The sequence below is a fragment of the Bison bison genome, unplaced genomic scaffold (genome assembly GCF_000754665.1).
Source record: "Bison bison bison isolate TAMUID 2011002044 unplaced genomic scaffold, Bison_UMD1.0 scf7180017851016, whole genome shotgun sequence".
NCBI classification, from domain to species: Eukaryota; Metazoa; Chordata; class Mammalia; order Artiodactyla; family Bovidae; genus Bison; species Bison bison.
Window position 1 is genome coordinate 679,203 of NW_011481589.1, and position 16,009 is coordinate 695,211.

A 16,009-nucleotide genomic window follows, 5' to 3' on the forward strand; every position below is an offset into this window, starting at 1 on the left:
AAGAAAAGTTATGACCAACCTAGACAGCATGTTAAAAAGCAGAAACATTACTTTGCCAACAAAGGTCCATCTAGTCAAGGCTGTGGTTTTTCCAGTAGTCATGTATGGATGTGAGAGTTGGACCATAAAGAAAGCTGCTGCTGCTGCTGCTGTTAAGTCACTTCAGTCGTGTCTGACTCTGTGTGACCCCATAGATGGCAGCCCACCAGGCTCCTCTGTCCACAGGACTCTCTAGGCAAGAATACTGGAGTGGGTTGTCATTTCCTTCTCCAATAAAGAGAGCTGAGCACCAAAGAATTGCTGCTTTTGAGCTGTGGCATTGGAGAAGACTCTTGAGAGTCCCTTGGACTTCCAGGATATCCAGTCAGTCCATCCTAAAGGAAATCAGTCCTAAATATTCATTGGAAGGACTAATGTTGAAGATGAAACTCCAATACTTTGGCCACCTGATGCAAAGAGCTGACTCATTTGAAAAGACCCTGATCCTGGGAAGGATTGAGGGCAGGAGGAGAAGGGGACGACAGAGGATGAGATGGTTGGATAGCATCACTGACTGAATGGATATGAGTTTGAGTAAACTCTGGGAGTTGGTGATGGACAGGGAGGCCTGGCATGCTGCAGTCCATGGGGTCACAAAGAGTCGGACACGACTGAGCAACTGAACTGATCCCTCTCTCCCTTCTCTTCCCCAGAATGCATTAAAGATGTACTCTACTCTTTGGCTTCTCCTGGAGAGGGAGTATTTTCTAGCAATATATATACTAACAGTAAAAATGAATGAATTCTGTAAAACTTAAATAAGATTTTTCAGATCAGGTTTACCAAATTTCAGGATTCATTGAATCTAGGTCTCTTCAAACCCAAAATAATATTTTACAACCCGCCATTCGCAAACTGTTTTTCTTTCTGTATTCTCTATGTTGTGGAATAGCACTTTCATTTACCCAGTTAGCCAAATTGGAAGACTTCTCTTTCTCTACATCTGCATCTACCACATTTTCCATGTATCGCTTGAGTAACCATGGCCATTGGCTTCTACCCTTTTTCTATTTCCTAAGTCACTTGCATAGTCCAGGTCTTTATCACTTCTTTCAGTATCTATATGGATCCTCTTCAGTTTCCTTCTCTCCTTTTTCTCTAGTCTTTTTTCTGCCAAATCTCCCTCTTTATTGATGTCTGGGTGAGGTCTCTAAAACCAACCTATTTCTAACGTGTTTTTTTCCTCCCCTCCTTAGTATTGTCTTTTTTGTGTGTGGGAATGGCTTAAAACTACACAGATTTATTATCTCTCGGTTTTGTAGGTAGGGACTGGTTCCTCCAGCTCTGCCGATTTCTCTGTTCCAGGTCTAACAAGTTTAAAATCAAAGTGCTAACTGGACTCTTATTGGCATACTCTGGGAAGAATCAGGTTCCATGCTCATTCAAGTTGTCGGCAGAATCTTGTTCCTTATCGTCATAGCACTGAGGTTCCATTTCCTTGTTAACTGTCAGCTGGGGGTGCCTTTAACTCCTAGAAGGCTCTCCCTGGTTCTTGCATATGAACCCCTGTACCTCCGAGCCAGCAGTGGTGCATCCGACCTTTCTCAGGCTTGGAATCTGTTTTTGTTTCTCTTCTGCCACAGCTTTTCTCCTCTAGTATTGTAAGTCTTAAAGATTGAAAACTCAAATCTTAATTTTTCTTAAATTTATGATTAAGGAATAGTGACCCCTTTACCAAAAGCTGGAGTTGAAGTAGTTAGGGCACATCTTCTGCAGCAGCTAAAATTCTTAGGCTATATTTACATATGGTGAAGATTTTTATTTACTGGGAATAACTTGACTTGGAAGCTTCTGGTTGTAGAATGAATTGAAAATAACCCATTTTCACTGTCTACTTTGACTGAATCAAAGATATCCAGTTGCCCAATGCAGTGCTGACTCTGTCCAGAAGCACAGTATTGCTTCAGATAGTCAAAGCAGAAGTTGTGGGGGAGAACACTTTTGTAAATATTTGCTTGTGTTTTATTCAGCAGTTTGGAGACTTTAGCTAAAACTGTTCATAAATCTTTGAGGGAGCAGCTTTAAAGGATGCTAAGCAAAAATAATGATTTCTTAGGAAATCCAACCTATTTTTAGATTCCAAATATAAAACATTAGGTAAACCATACACCGAATAGTGCAATCATTATTCCTCATTCAACAAATATTTATTGAACACTTGTTTGCCTGGCATAATTCTAGGGACTTGGGATACATAAATAAATGAAATGAATCAAGATGCCAGCCTTTGTGGAGCTTACATTTCTTTTTCTTTTTTTTTTTTTTTGAGCTTACATTTCTGTGATAGGAGACAGATAATAAATAATAAGCATACATAAATATATATAAACTGCTGCTGCTGCTACTGCTGCTAAGTCGCTTCAGTCGTGTCCGACTCTGTGCAACCCCATAGAGGGGCAGCCCACCAGGCTCCGCCGTCCCTGGGATTTTCCAGGCAAGAACCCTGTAGTGGGTTGCCATTTCCTTCTCCAATGCATGAAAGTGAAAAGTGAAAGTGAAGTCGCTCAGTTGTGTCTGACTCTTAGCGACCCCATGGACTACAGCCTACCAGGCTCCTCCATCCCTGGGATTTTCCAGGCAAGAGTACTGGAGTGGGGTGCCATTACTTTCTCCAAATATATATATATGTGTGTATATATATAAAAAATATATATATACACACATACACACACATATATAAAAGAAGCGATAAGTACAATGAAGAAAAGAAGAGGTACAGCAAGATATGGGGAATAGGAAATGCTTCGTTGGGGAGTCAAGTTTTAGCATACACCTCATGAAGAAGTATCATTTGAGAAAATGATAGATTATTATTTGATAATTATGAGTATCATTTAGTTGCTAAGGACATGTAGGTTTTTGAAAATTAAGAGAATAGGTATCATATATATGGAATCTAGGAAAATTATATAGATGAACCTATTTGCAGGGTACAAATAGAGACATAGACATGGAGAAGAGACACTGAACACCAGGGTGGTTGGTGGTGGGGTGAATTGGGAGATTGGGACATATATACACTAACATGTATCAAATAGGTAACTAGTGGGAACCTGCTGTATGGCACAGGAAGCTCAGCTTGGTGCTCTGTGATGACCTAGATGGGTGGCATGAAGGGGGATGGGAGAAATATCCTAGAGAGAGGGGATATATGTATACAAAGAATCTACCTGCAATGCAGGAGATCCCGGTTCAATTCCTGGGTAGGAAAGACCCATGGAGAAGGGATAGGTTATCCACTCCAGTGGGCTTCCCTTGTGGCTCAACTGGTAAAGATCTGCCTGCAGTGCGGGAGACCTGGGTTTGATCCCTGTATTGGGAAGATCCCCTGGAGAAGGGAAAGGCTACCCACTCCAGTTTTCTGGCCTGGAGAATTCCATGGACTGTATAGTCAATGGGGTGGCAAAGAGTTGGACATGACTGAGCGACTTTCACTTTCATAGCTGATTTACTTCGTTGTACAGCAGAAATCAACACAATATTGTAAAGCAACTATACTCCAATAAAAAATAAAAAGGACTTGGGGTTTATAAAAAAAGAGTATATTCATCAGATTGGGAAAATAGCCATTTTCCCAAATGAAAAAAAATTAGTGAGAAGAAACATTGTTTTACATTTTTGAAAAATTTTTAAATGTCTGGCTTAATAGAAGATGGCAGTGTTCTTATACCTGTTTCTGCATTCAGTCTTTGTGATATGTTGTTTTGGTTGAAGTATATGAAGAAAATATAGTCTCATACAGATACATAGTTAGAAAAAGGAGTCCTTTAATAACCTTTTCAGATAATTGTGAATATTCTTCTTTGATAATTGATCCAAACTCAACAAGTGATAAATTTCTTAAAGATTAGTTGCAGTGTGGAATTTAACTATAACAATTAAATTTATATATGAAAATATTACATTTAAATCCATTGGTCTGTCTGGTATTTTGAATGGATCTTTATGTATCATTTTGCAACATCATGCATTGGTCATATGCAGATCTTCCATACTGATACATTTCAGCATACCACATAAAAAATTATATTTGTTGATATTGTCCCAAACTCATCCAGAAAGGCTTTAAGTATTGAGACTCTGTCAGAGTCATGGTGCCTGGTGAATATAGCTTTTCTAAAATGCTAATGTTTGCTTTGAAACCTCAGTTTTATAATTGGCAGCAAATACTGTCAAATGACAGGTTATTTTCAAGGAAATGTCTGCAAAATACCCCAGTGTGAATAATATGGTTTGTCAGTATTGTTCTTTCAAGTAAAAATGATTTTCCATGAGAAAAGAAGAGGCTTCCCCAGTGGCTCAGCAGGTAAAGAATCATTTGGAATGCAGGAGACACAGGAGATGCAGGTTTGACCCCTGGGTCTGGAAGATCCCCTGGAGAAGGAAATGGCAACCCACTCCATCTAGTATTCTTGCCTGGGAAATCCCATGGACAGAGAAGCCTGGTGGGCTACAGTCCAAGGGGTAGCAAAGAGGCAGACACTATTGAGCACACAAACACATGAGAAAAAAGCCACTTGATTCACAACTCAGACAATTGCACAAGTGCTTTGGCTTGAGATAGTCATTATACTTTGATGTAGCAGCAGTGTATTTCCCACACAGATTATTTCAGAAACATACATTGAAGGATCAAGATGTCATCATATTTACTATTTCTTCAAGGGCATTCTTGACTAAAACAGGGGTTTTTGTTTTTTTTTCTTGTTCATGGTGGTGAAGAATATAATGACGACAAGTTTAGTTCGATGCCATGGGCTCTACTGGTGCTGATGTATTGAGTTTCACCACCATTGCTCTTGCACCATTGTTGCAAATGTCAACATAGTGAAAAACACAGATAGCATGTTAATGTTGTCATGAAAAGAGGTTTGCCCTAAGGATACCTGTACCCTAAACGTTGTCATATATCTTATTATCCACTTTTCACTGTAGACCTTTGAGCTGGTTGGTGATGTTAAAACCCCTTCTTAAAATTTGTGTGTATATATATCTCTTTTATTAAGTACTGCCCTCCTGAGGTCACACAAAATTAGTGACACTGCGACCTGAATCCAGGTTTTCTGATTAGAGTTTTGAGCTCTTGTTTTTTTCTATTTCATATACTATTTCCAAGGCAGAAAAGTTTATATTGTTATCTTTTGAGAAGGACTTTGTCTAATAAGAAGGGCATGGAATGAGGCTTATTTAACAAAGGTAGGGTTACTTGAAACCTAGAGACTTAATTTTTGCTGTCTCCTTTCTTGGTGGTATGCGAACGTCGCTCAGTTGTGTCGCTCTTTGTGACCCCATGGACTATACAGTCCATGGAATTCTCCAGGCCAGAATTCTGGAGTGGGTAGCTGTTCCCTTCTCCAGGGGATCTTCCCAACCCAGGGACTAAACCCACGTCTCCTACATTTCAGGCAGATTCTTTACCAGCTGAGCCACCAGGAAAGCCCTTCTTGGTGGTATACCAATGCAAAATACCAAACTTTTCTATTTCTCTATTCTGGAAAATAAGGATAATAATAATACCTGTCTCATGTAGTTGTTGTGAGGATTTAATTAGTTAATATGCATTTAGACAAAGGTGTCAGACAGTGCTGACACAAATTAAGTGCTCAATAGAGTTAGCTTGTATTATTTACACAGATAGAGGCAAGTCTTTGGCATTTCAGTGGAAGGAACAACTTGAGCAAAAGCTGAGAATTGTGAGTACAGTAAGTACAGTGTAACTGAAATGTACTGGTTTGTGGAGGAGTGTATTGGGAGGATAGAAAAGGTAGGTTTGGATCTGATTATTGCTGGACTAGATCTGTAAACTCAAAATTGTACCCCTAATGCCTAAGACAGTGACTAGTGTAACATATATTCATATACTACCTGAGTGTGGGAACATTTGAATAAATTTAAAGAAGGAAAGAGCAGATCCCTTTATCATGAGCAACATATAGGGAGAAAGTGACATTTTAATGTAGTTCACAAGAATGACTAGGATGCTAATAAGCATGTATTAGAATGGGTGGAGATACTTAATACACTATTCAACCAAATGGTTATACTTTCCAAGAGACTAAGTTGCTTGAGATTATGAATTGTTTTATCTTTGCCTGTGCTTCCCTGGTAGCACAGCTGGTAAAGAATCCGCCTGCAACACAGGAGACTCCAGTTCAATTCCTGGGTCAGGACAATCCCCTGGAGAAGGAATAGGCTACCCACTCCAGTACTCATGGGCTTCCCTCGTGGCTCAGACAGCAAAGAATCCACTTGCCATGTGGGAGACCTAGTGACTTAGACAGTACAGAATCTGCCTGCAATGCCAGAGACCTGGGTTTGATTCCTGTGTTGGGAAGATCCCCCTGGAAAAGGGAATGGCAACCTACTCCAGTATTCTTGCCTGGAAAATTCCATGGACAGAGGAACCTGGTGGGCTACAGTTCATGGGATTGTAAAGAGTCAGACACGACTGAGTGACTAACACTATCTTTGCCTGTAACGCCAAGATAGTACCTGATGCATAATGGGGCTCAGTAGATATTTGAGGAGTGTCTCAGCATTTGATCTTGTAAATATGATTTTTTTGTAATGTTTTCATTTCACAACAACTTTCAGAGAAAAAGAGAGCTTCCTGATTATAGAGGCTATTTCTTCTTTTTACTTCAGTTACAGAACAGGGAAATAACCACTTCCTTCTGCAAACAAACAGTAGTTTATTCATAGAGAAGAAAATATGACAAGGAGGACAGATTCCTAAATAGTGGATCAGGAATGGTAAGGTATCAGAGTTTTGGAAACTTGTCTAAAAATGTATTTTAAATGTGTATAATGGAGGAAATGTGAATAGATATGTAATTAAAAATCCTGTAAATAGAAGTATTTTACTTACTGGATGAATACTGTTTCTCTTTCTGTGTACCATATATTGTTTCTATATAAGCCAGGCATTGGGAATTAGAAGTTACCAATAATCTCCTCCTAACTCATTTTCTGTAACTAATCATCTATTAGATTATTAGTAGAACTTGTTTTCTCTTAAGGCTGTGTGTGATAAGAATAGCATATATTTTTAAACTTTATTGAAGTATAGTTGATGTGCAGTGTTGTGTTAATTTCTGCTATATAGCCAAGGGATTCAGTTATATATATTCTGCTTTGTTATGATTTATCACAGGATGTTGAATGTAGTTCCCTGTGCTATACCATAGGATTTTATTGTTTATCCATCCCGTGTATAATAGTTTGCATCTGCTAATCCCAGATTCCCGATCCTTTCCTCCTCCACTCTGCCTCACCCTTGGCAACCACAAATCTGTTCTCTTTATCTGTGAATTTACCATATTGATGTTTAAGTTTATGTTAGATACTGTGGTAAATATTGTATGGATTAATTATCTCATTTAAACCTCACGAAAACGTTATGTGGTCTAGTTATGAGCTGTCTGTATATTTTGAAAATTAAGCCCTTGTGAGTTGCATCATTCACAAGTATTTTCTCCCATTCTGTAGGTTGTCTTTTCGTTTGCTCTGCAAAAGCTTTTGTTTGATTAGATCCCATTTATTTATTTTTGCTTTTATTCCTATTGCCTTGGGAGTCAGATTTTTTTTTAAATTGATACAATTTATGTCAGAGAATGTTTTGCTTATGTTCTCTTCTAGGAGTTTTATGGTGTCTTTTCTTATATTTAAGTCTTTAGCCATTTAGCTTCCCTCATTGCTCATTTGGTAAAGAATCCACCTGCGATGCAGGAGACCCCAGTTCCTGGGTTGAGAAGATTCCCCTGGAAAAGGGAAAGGTTACCCACTCCAGTATTCTGGCCTGGTGGCAAAGAGTTGGACATGGCTGAGTGACTTTCACTTTTACTTTAGCCATTTAGAGTTTATTTTTGTGGATGGTGTGAGGGTGTATTCTAACTTCATTGATTTACATGTGGTTGTCTAGTTATCCCGACCCCGCATGCTGAAGAGACAGTTTTTTTCCATGGTATATTCTTACCTCATTTTTTGAAGATTAATTGACTGTAGGTGTGTGGGTTTATTTCTTGGTTCTCTGTTCCATTCTGTTGATCCATTTATCTGTTTTTATCCCCCCAACCATGCTGTTTTGATTACTGTAACTTTGTAATGTTGTCTGAAGTCTGGTAGGGTTGTGTCTCCAGCTTTGTTCTTTTTGCTCAGGATTGATTTGGCAACTTGGGGTCTTTTACGGCTCCATATGAATCTTAAGATTATTTGTAGATTGTTTGTTCTAGTTCTGTGAAAAATGTCATGAGTAGTTTGGTAGCCATCACATTAAATCTGTAGAATGCTTTGAGTAGTATGGCCAAATTAACAATATTAATTCTTACAATCCAAGAGCATGGGATGTTTTTCCATTTATTTGAATCATTTTCAGTTTCCTTTATCAATATTTTATAGTTCTCAGCATCTAAATCTTTTACTTCCTTGGTCATGTTTTGTACCTAACCATTTTATCTTTTTGATGGGATTTTAAAAGGGATTTTTTAAAAACTTTGCCTTTCTGATACTTCATTGATGGTGTAAATAAATGCAACAGATTTCTGCAAGTTAATATGATATCCTGCTACCTTGTTGAATTCGTTTATCAGTTCTAATAGTTTTTGTATGGAGTCTTTATAGAATTTTCTGTGTATGGTATCATGTCATTTGCATATAAAGACAGTTTTGCCTCTTCCAATCTGGGTACTTTTTATTTCTTTTTCTTGTTTGAGTGCTGTTCTTTGCCCATTTAAAAATTTTGTTGTTGTTGTTGTTGAGTTGTAGAAGTCCTTCATGTATTTTGGATATTAACTCCTTATCATATACATGATTTACAGTTATTTTCCCCTATTTTTTCTCTATTTCTCTATTGATTGTTTCCTTCGATGCACAGAAATTTTTAAGTTTGTTGTACATTAGTCCCCCCTTTATCACAGGGATATACTCCAAGGCACCCAGTGGATGCCTGAAACTGCACATAGTACTGAACTCTATATATACCTAATGTTTTTTTCTATACATACATACCTATCATTAGGTATAATTTATGCATTAGCCATCGTAAGGGATTAACAATAACTAACAGTAACATAAAACGGTTATAGTATATGATAGTAAAAGTTATGTGAATGTGACTTCTTTCAAAGTATCTTATTGTATGATGTGAGATGATAAAATGACTAGTGATGAGATGAAGTGAGGTGAATGATATAGGCCTTGGGAAGTATTATTAGGCCACCATTGACATAATGATGCACTGGAAGGAGGATCTTCTGCTTAGTGTGGATCATGGAGCCATGACAATATTGATTGTTGGCTGTAAGGAGCACATTATGTTAATGGTTGGGGATCCCGGACAGGACAAAGCAGGATGATGTGAGATTTCATCATGTTCCTCAGAATGATACACAGTTTAAAACTTATAAATTGTTTATTTCCATTTAATATTTTAGCATCTGGTTAACTGGAGGGGTAACTGAAACTCTGGAAAGCAAAACTGTGGATAAAGGGGTTCTTTTATAGTTCTGTTTGTCTATTTTTAAATTTCATTGCCTATGCTTTTGATATCATATTGAACAAATCCTTGCCAATTCCAATGTTCTAAAGATTTCCCCATGTGTTTTCTTCTAGGAGTTTAATAGTTTTAGGTCTCACATATAAGTCTTTAAAACATTTTTGGGGAGTTCCCTGGCAGTTCAGCAGTTAGGACTCCATGCTTTTACTGCTATGGGCCCAGGTTCAGTCTCTGGTCAGGGAACTAATATCCTGCAAGATGCATAGCATGACCATAAATAAATAAAAATAAATACATTTTCAGCCAGATTTTGGATGTTAAGAGTCCGCCTTCATTCTTTTGAATTGTGGATATCCACTTTCCCCAGTAGCATTTATTGAAAAGACTGTCTTTTCCCCATTGTATAGTCTTGGCACCCTTGTCAAAAATCATTTTGGTATACATACATACAAAAATCATTTTGGCCTCTCCTCTGTTTCATTGGTCTGTCTTTGTGCCAGTAAACCTGTAAGCCATGTGGTGTTAGACTAGAATTGGAGGTATCAATATGAACGCATGGTTTCAGAGAGAGAGAGAGAGAATGAAAAAGAATGGGGGCATGTCAAAAGGAGAAGTAGAACTTGTTCTGAGGCACATGGGGCTTAGAGATGGGAAGGAGGGTAGAGTCAGCGTTAAGATTCAAGGAGGGGGAAAGTATGCCATCAACAGGAAAATAGTTCATTTAGAGTGTTTAGGGGCCTATGAGAAGATGGTTTAGGTCATATAAAAGAGGCATGAAATAAAAGATGTGGAGGGCCTTTTCTGTTACTCAGGAAGGTTAGGTAAATCTAGTATGGTGTTAGAGAATGTTGAGGTTTTTGATGGAAACAGCCTTGAAATGTAAGCTCAAATATGCATGAGGTGTGCAGGCTGCGCTGACCCTAGCAGAGGTTAGCACATGTACATCTTTTGTGATGATGTTTTGTTTACAGGCATGAGACTATATGAGTGCTTGAACAAGCATGTTGTCAGTAGAGATGGAAAGAAAGGCTGGAGAGAGGGACTGTATCAAGGAAGAATCTGGTGATTGTGAGGATGTGGCAGGTTTAAAGGTGCTTGCTGTTTAGTGCCCTGATGGCTGTGAGAATGGCACTTCATGTCATGTCCCAGACATTTCTCAGTTCAGGCCTCACCCTCACAACCACTTCCTGACTGGCATACCACCTCTATTTTTGCCCCAGATTGATATTTTAAACATGCAAATTAGGCCATGTCACTCTTAGGCTTGAAACTCTTCAGGGGCTTCCCATTGTCATAAAGTCCATCCACACTCCTTGGGATAGGATCCTAAACTTTTGCCATTTCCTTCTCGCCCATCAGCCCACTGTTCTACACACATTTAAACCAGTTTTCTAATTTGTACTCTTTTCATGCTTCAGTGTCTTTCGTTAATGTCTTTCCACTTTCAGGATATCCTTATCTTTCTCTGCTTCACAAACTGATTCTTATTCTTTGAGATCTAAACTCCTTAAGGAGGTCTTCCCTGATTTTTCATTTACACCCTTTAGTGGTGATGTTGTTGTTGTTTAATCAGTAAGTCCTTTGCAACTCTTGTGACCCCAAGGACTGCAGCCCACCAGGCTCCTCTATCCATGGGATTTGTCAGGCATGGGGGTGACATAAGCCATGTATTTATGCAACTAAGTACAAATCTGTCTTCTTACTAAATTTTTGAGTTCCTTGGGGTCAGGGATAAGTCATAATAAATGCTCAACAGTAATGATAATAATAATTATACCATTTACCTGTCCAAGTGTTATATTTGGACTAACTCATTTTACCTTTGTAATAATCTTATAGATACCATTATTGTCCTCCTTCTATGGATAAGAACATTGAGGCTTAGAAAGGTTAAGTAACTTGTTGAAAGTCATATGGTTAATAGACAGCAAAGTTCAGAGTTGAACGGGATGTTCTGGCTCTGAAGTCCTTGTTCTTTGACTTCATATGTCACAGTGGCTTACCATGATATTCTTTAAGTGGTGTATTTTGATGAACTCAAATTGTTAAGTTTGTACTTTGATTTTTTTTTAATTGGAGGATAATTGCTTTACAATGTTGTGTTGGTTTCTACCATACAATGATGTGAATCAGCCATAATTATACATATGTCCCCTCCCTCTTGAATCTCCCTCCCACTGCCCATCCCAAACCACCCCCCTAGGTTGTCACAGAGCACCAGTTGAGCTTCCTGTGTTATACAGCAACTTTCCACTAGGTATCTCTTTCACTTGTGGTAATGTATATATTTCAGTGCTACTCTCAAATTGATGTAGTTAGATTTATCAGTTGTTGTCTTTATATCTTGCTTAAGTTTTGTACCCTAAGAAGCTTTTTTCTGTCCCAAAGTTAAGATGATATTCTCCTGTTTTACCTTCTGGAAGATGTGTTGTTTTTCTTTCACATTTAAGAATTAAGAAATCACCTGGATTTTACTTTTGTGTATAGTATAAGGTAGGTTCAGGTTTCATTTTTTTTTTCACCCATATTATCCTAGCACCATTTATTGAAAGATTGTTCCTTACTGCTCTTCAGAGCCATACTTAGCACTAACCAAGTGTCTGTATTTATGGGTGGGTCTGTTTCTGGTCTATGTTCTGCTTCACTGGTTTATTATTTATCCTGTTCCAGTATCACATTTTCTTAATTATTATAGCTTTATAAGACTTTATATGTAATAGACTAAACCCTCTAAAATGCTTCTGTCTTTTCAAGGACTTGGCTATTCTTTACCTTTTGTACCATTTTTCTTTTTTTTTTTTGGCCGAGTCAGGCAGCTTGCAGGATCTTTGGTTCTCCATCCAGGGACTGAACCCATTCCCCTGCAGTGGAAGCACTGAATCCTAAGCACTGGCCCACCAGGGAGTTCCCTGATTTATATTTCAGAATCAGTTTGACTGATTTCCCAAAGTGCCTTTGGAATTTTAATTTGCATTGCATTTAATCTGTAGATCCATTTGAATATTCTAACTCATAAAATGGTTTTTCCATTTATTTATGTCTTCTTTATCATAATAATATTTTAAAAGTATAATTTTTAAGAATTTCAAATAATCTTGCATTTACAATAAGGTTGCAAATACAGTACAAAGAACTTTGCCCTCCCAAAACTGTTTGAAGGTTGTTGTTAACTGGAAGTCCCATCGCCCCTGAATGTTTTTTTATTATATATTTATTTCCTGCAAACAAGGAAATTTTCTTGTAAACACACTATGCAACCATTAAAATCAGGAAATTAACATTGATGCATTAAAACCATCTACTCCTTCGAGTCTATTCAGGTTTTGCCGGTTGTTCCAATAATGTCCTTTATAGCAGGAGGATCTGGTTCAGAATCACAGTTTGCATTTAGTTGTCACATTTAATAGTCTCCTTTAGTCTGGAACAGCTACTCAGTCTTTCCTTGAGTTTTATGACTTTGACACTTTAAAAGATTAGAGGCTAATTATTTTGTAGACTGTCCCTCTGTTTTCTCCTAATGTTTCTTCATGGTGCAGATTACATATCTGGCCTGAAGATCACAGAAGTGATTCTTTGTTCTTTTCACAGGATTTCAGTTTGTTCCATAACTAATGACATTTACTTTGATCACATGATTGAGGTGGTATTTTATCTTTTTCCTTTCTTGATATTTTGTGGGGGTATTTTGAAGCTATGCAAAATCCCATTTCTGAGCAAACCTTCAATATATATGTATCAGTGCTAACTCATGGTTTCCTGTTTTACTCAATGGATTATAATTCTTTGCTATCATTATTTTAATGCTCAAAGTGTCCTTAATTTGGCCAGTAGGATTTTTTTTTAAGCTGACTTCTGTGTTCTGTTGACATGTTCCTATCATTCTCTGAGTATTTTCTTCTTTAACTTTCAGGCACAAAAAAGATGTTCCAGGCGAGTTTTCTATCTTCCCTGTCCCAGTCCTGGAATCAACCATTTTTCCAAGGAGCCCTAGTTCCTTGTAATGGAGAAAGATATTTAGAAATCAGAAATCAGTACCTGATGCTAGGTGTACTTATTGCTGATGGCTCTCATGGTGCCCAGGCCCTCTCAGAGCTAAGAAACATATGAATGTTATATACATGTGTACATACATGTGTATTCATGTACATATTTCCATATGTATTTATTTACATAAATATTAAAAACTATTAGTTCATACTGATACCTGTATTTCCAGCCTAACATTGCAGAAATCATTCTGGTTTTCTCCCTTACCGTTTTTGTAACTATCCAACAACCAGAAACCCTTTATCCTTGTTATATTTACTCATTTGATCAATCCCTCTGTATGCAGTTAGTTTCCCATCATCACTCACTTCCTTGTGTGGATGTCCCCTCATTCCACTTGTACCAGCCTGACCCAATCCCCCTGCCCAGCATAGACTCCATCTTGGGCTCTGACTCCCCATGCTGGACTTTTCCATTGTGTAATTTTCCTTTTCATCCTGCTGGCTTTGTTACCCAATGCCAGGTTGTTTCTTGGTTTGATGTATGCCCTCCTTGTCCTTTTCAGACTCTGATGTCCTGAGCTGAATCTTCTACCCATTTGGTACAATACTTTTAACTAAAGCACAGAGCTCATGTGATTTTCCCCTTTTAATGCCCCTTTCTGTTCCAGGGTTCAATCTCAGATCCCATATTGCCTTTAGTTATGACAGTTCCTTACTCCTCTTGTCTTTCGTGACTTTGACATTTTTGGTGAGTTTTAGTTATTTTGTAGAATGCCTCTCAGTTTGGGTTTATCTGATGTTTTCTCATGATTAGAGTGAGATTATGTGTTTTTGGTAAGAATACTACAGAAGTGATGCTGTTTCCTTGTCAGTGGGTCATATCGAGAGAGTGGTATATAATATCAAGAAATTTGTTACTGGTGATATTAATCTTGATCACTGGATTAAGGTGGTGTCTGCCAGACTTGTCCATTATAAAATTACTGATTTTCCCTTCATAGTTAATAAATATATTGGGAGAGATACTTTGAGACTCTGCTAATACCTTCTTTCTCCTCAAACTTTTGCCCACTGTTTTTAGCTGTTAGTATGCCATTGGCCAGTCCTACCTTCAGTAATTATTAATGTTGTATTTGTCTACAGGTGATTTAAACATTTCTTTCATTCATGCTATACTTATGAATTGTAATTCTTCTGAAGAAAGAACTGTGCCTTCTTCCCCATCTATTTATTCAAGTAATTTATATCAATAGTGTACTCTTAGATATTTATTTTATTCTTTGGATTATAATTCAATACTATCAGTTATTATACTACTCACATTCTTTAGGCTTTGGTTTTTGGAACTCCTTCAGTTTGGCTCCTTTTTCCTTTTGACATGCCCCCATTCTTTTTCATGCACTTCCTGTCTTTCTGTCTCCCTATCTAGAACCCTGAGTTCATAGTGATACCTCCTTTTCTATTCTTAATACCATATCGCTCATTCTATCCTTCTCACTTTCCTCATTTGTAATTTTTTTCCCTCAGACACTGAGAAACCAGCATTATCTACATAATTGGCATTATCTACAATATATTCACTTGTTTGTAGTTACAGAATTGCTCAACTGTACTCCTGTGAAAACCAGATTTATAGTACTTGTGCAATTTTTGTACAGTATTTGTGTATGGTTCTGTTGCGGTTTAGCCTTGCATTGTCTAGTTAGAATACTGTTTTCAAAGTTAGTTGGGCTTAATTTTTTCTTTTTTATTCCTCGTACCCTTCAGTGTGGTTGTCTTATTCATTTGTAATACAGTTAGGTTAAGTTATTACTGTTGATATTATATTTTCCCAGGTAGCTCAGTGGTAAGGAATCTGCCTGCCAATATAGGAGATGCAGGAGACGTGGGCTGAATCCCTGGGTTGGGGAGATCCCCTGGAGAGGAAAATTGCAACCCACTCCAGTATTCTTGCCTGAATAATCCCATGGACAGAGGAGCCTGGCGGGCTATTGTCCATGAAGATCCCAAAGAGTTGGACATGACTGAACACATACACAGAATTACATTGTATTTTGGGTACCCTCTCCCCATCCTGGTTGATTTAAATTATTTATCTGAGGGGAGAATGTGAAATATTACTGTGGCTTTAAAGAGTCTAAGTATATACAAAATGATAAATTCAGAGAAGTATTGCTGCGTCTGAACCCCTACTAACTCATTCCTGTTTTTCCTGATTTCCATACTTTCCCACTGTGCTTTGCAGGTAACCAATCTCATTAGTTTATAGTTCATCCTCCTTGTATTTATTTTGCACAAACCAGCACATGTGAGTATATTTTCTTATATCCCCTTCTTTCTTTCTTCTTTGTTTTCATCGAATAATATATCTGAAAAATCACTCCAAATCACTCAAAAGTGATCCTCCTTGTTCTCTTTTTTACACTTGCACTGTACTCCATGGTTTATTCAAGCATCTTCCTCTATCTAAGCATTTAGGTTGTTTTAT

The 16,009-nt window shown here is 37.7% G+C and overlaps 1 protein-coding gene across 4 annotated transcripts in view; it reads left to right on the plus strand.

Moving 5' to 3' along the window:
- The window catches only part of OSBPL9 (oxysterol binding protein-like 9), a 164,788-nt gene that overhangs the window by 71,633 nt on the left and 77,146 nt on the right, over positions 1–16,009 (plus strand). The gene's annotated exons all lie outside the window — the stretch shown is intronic.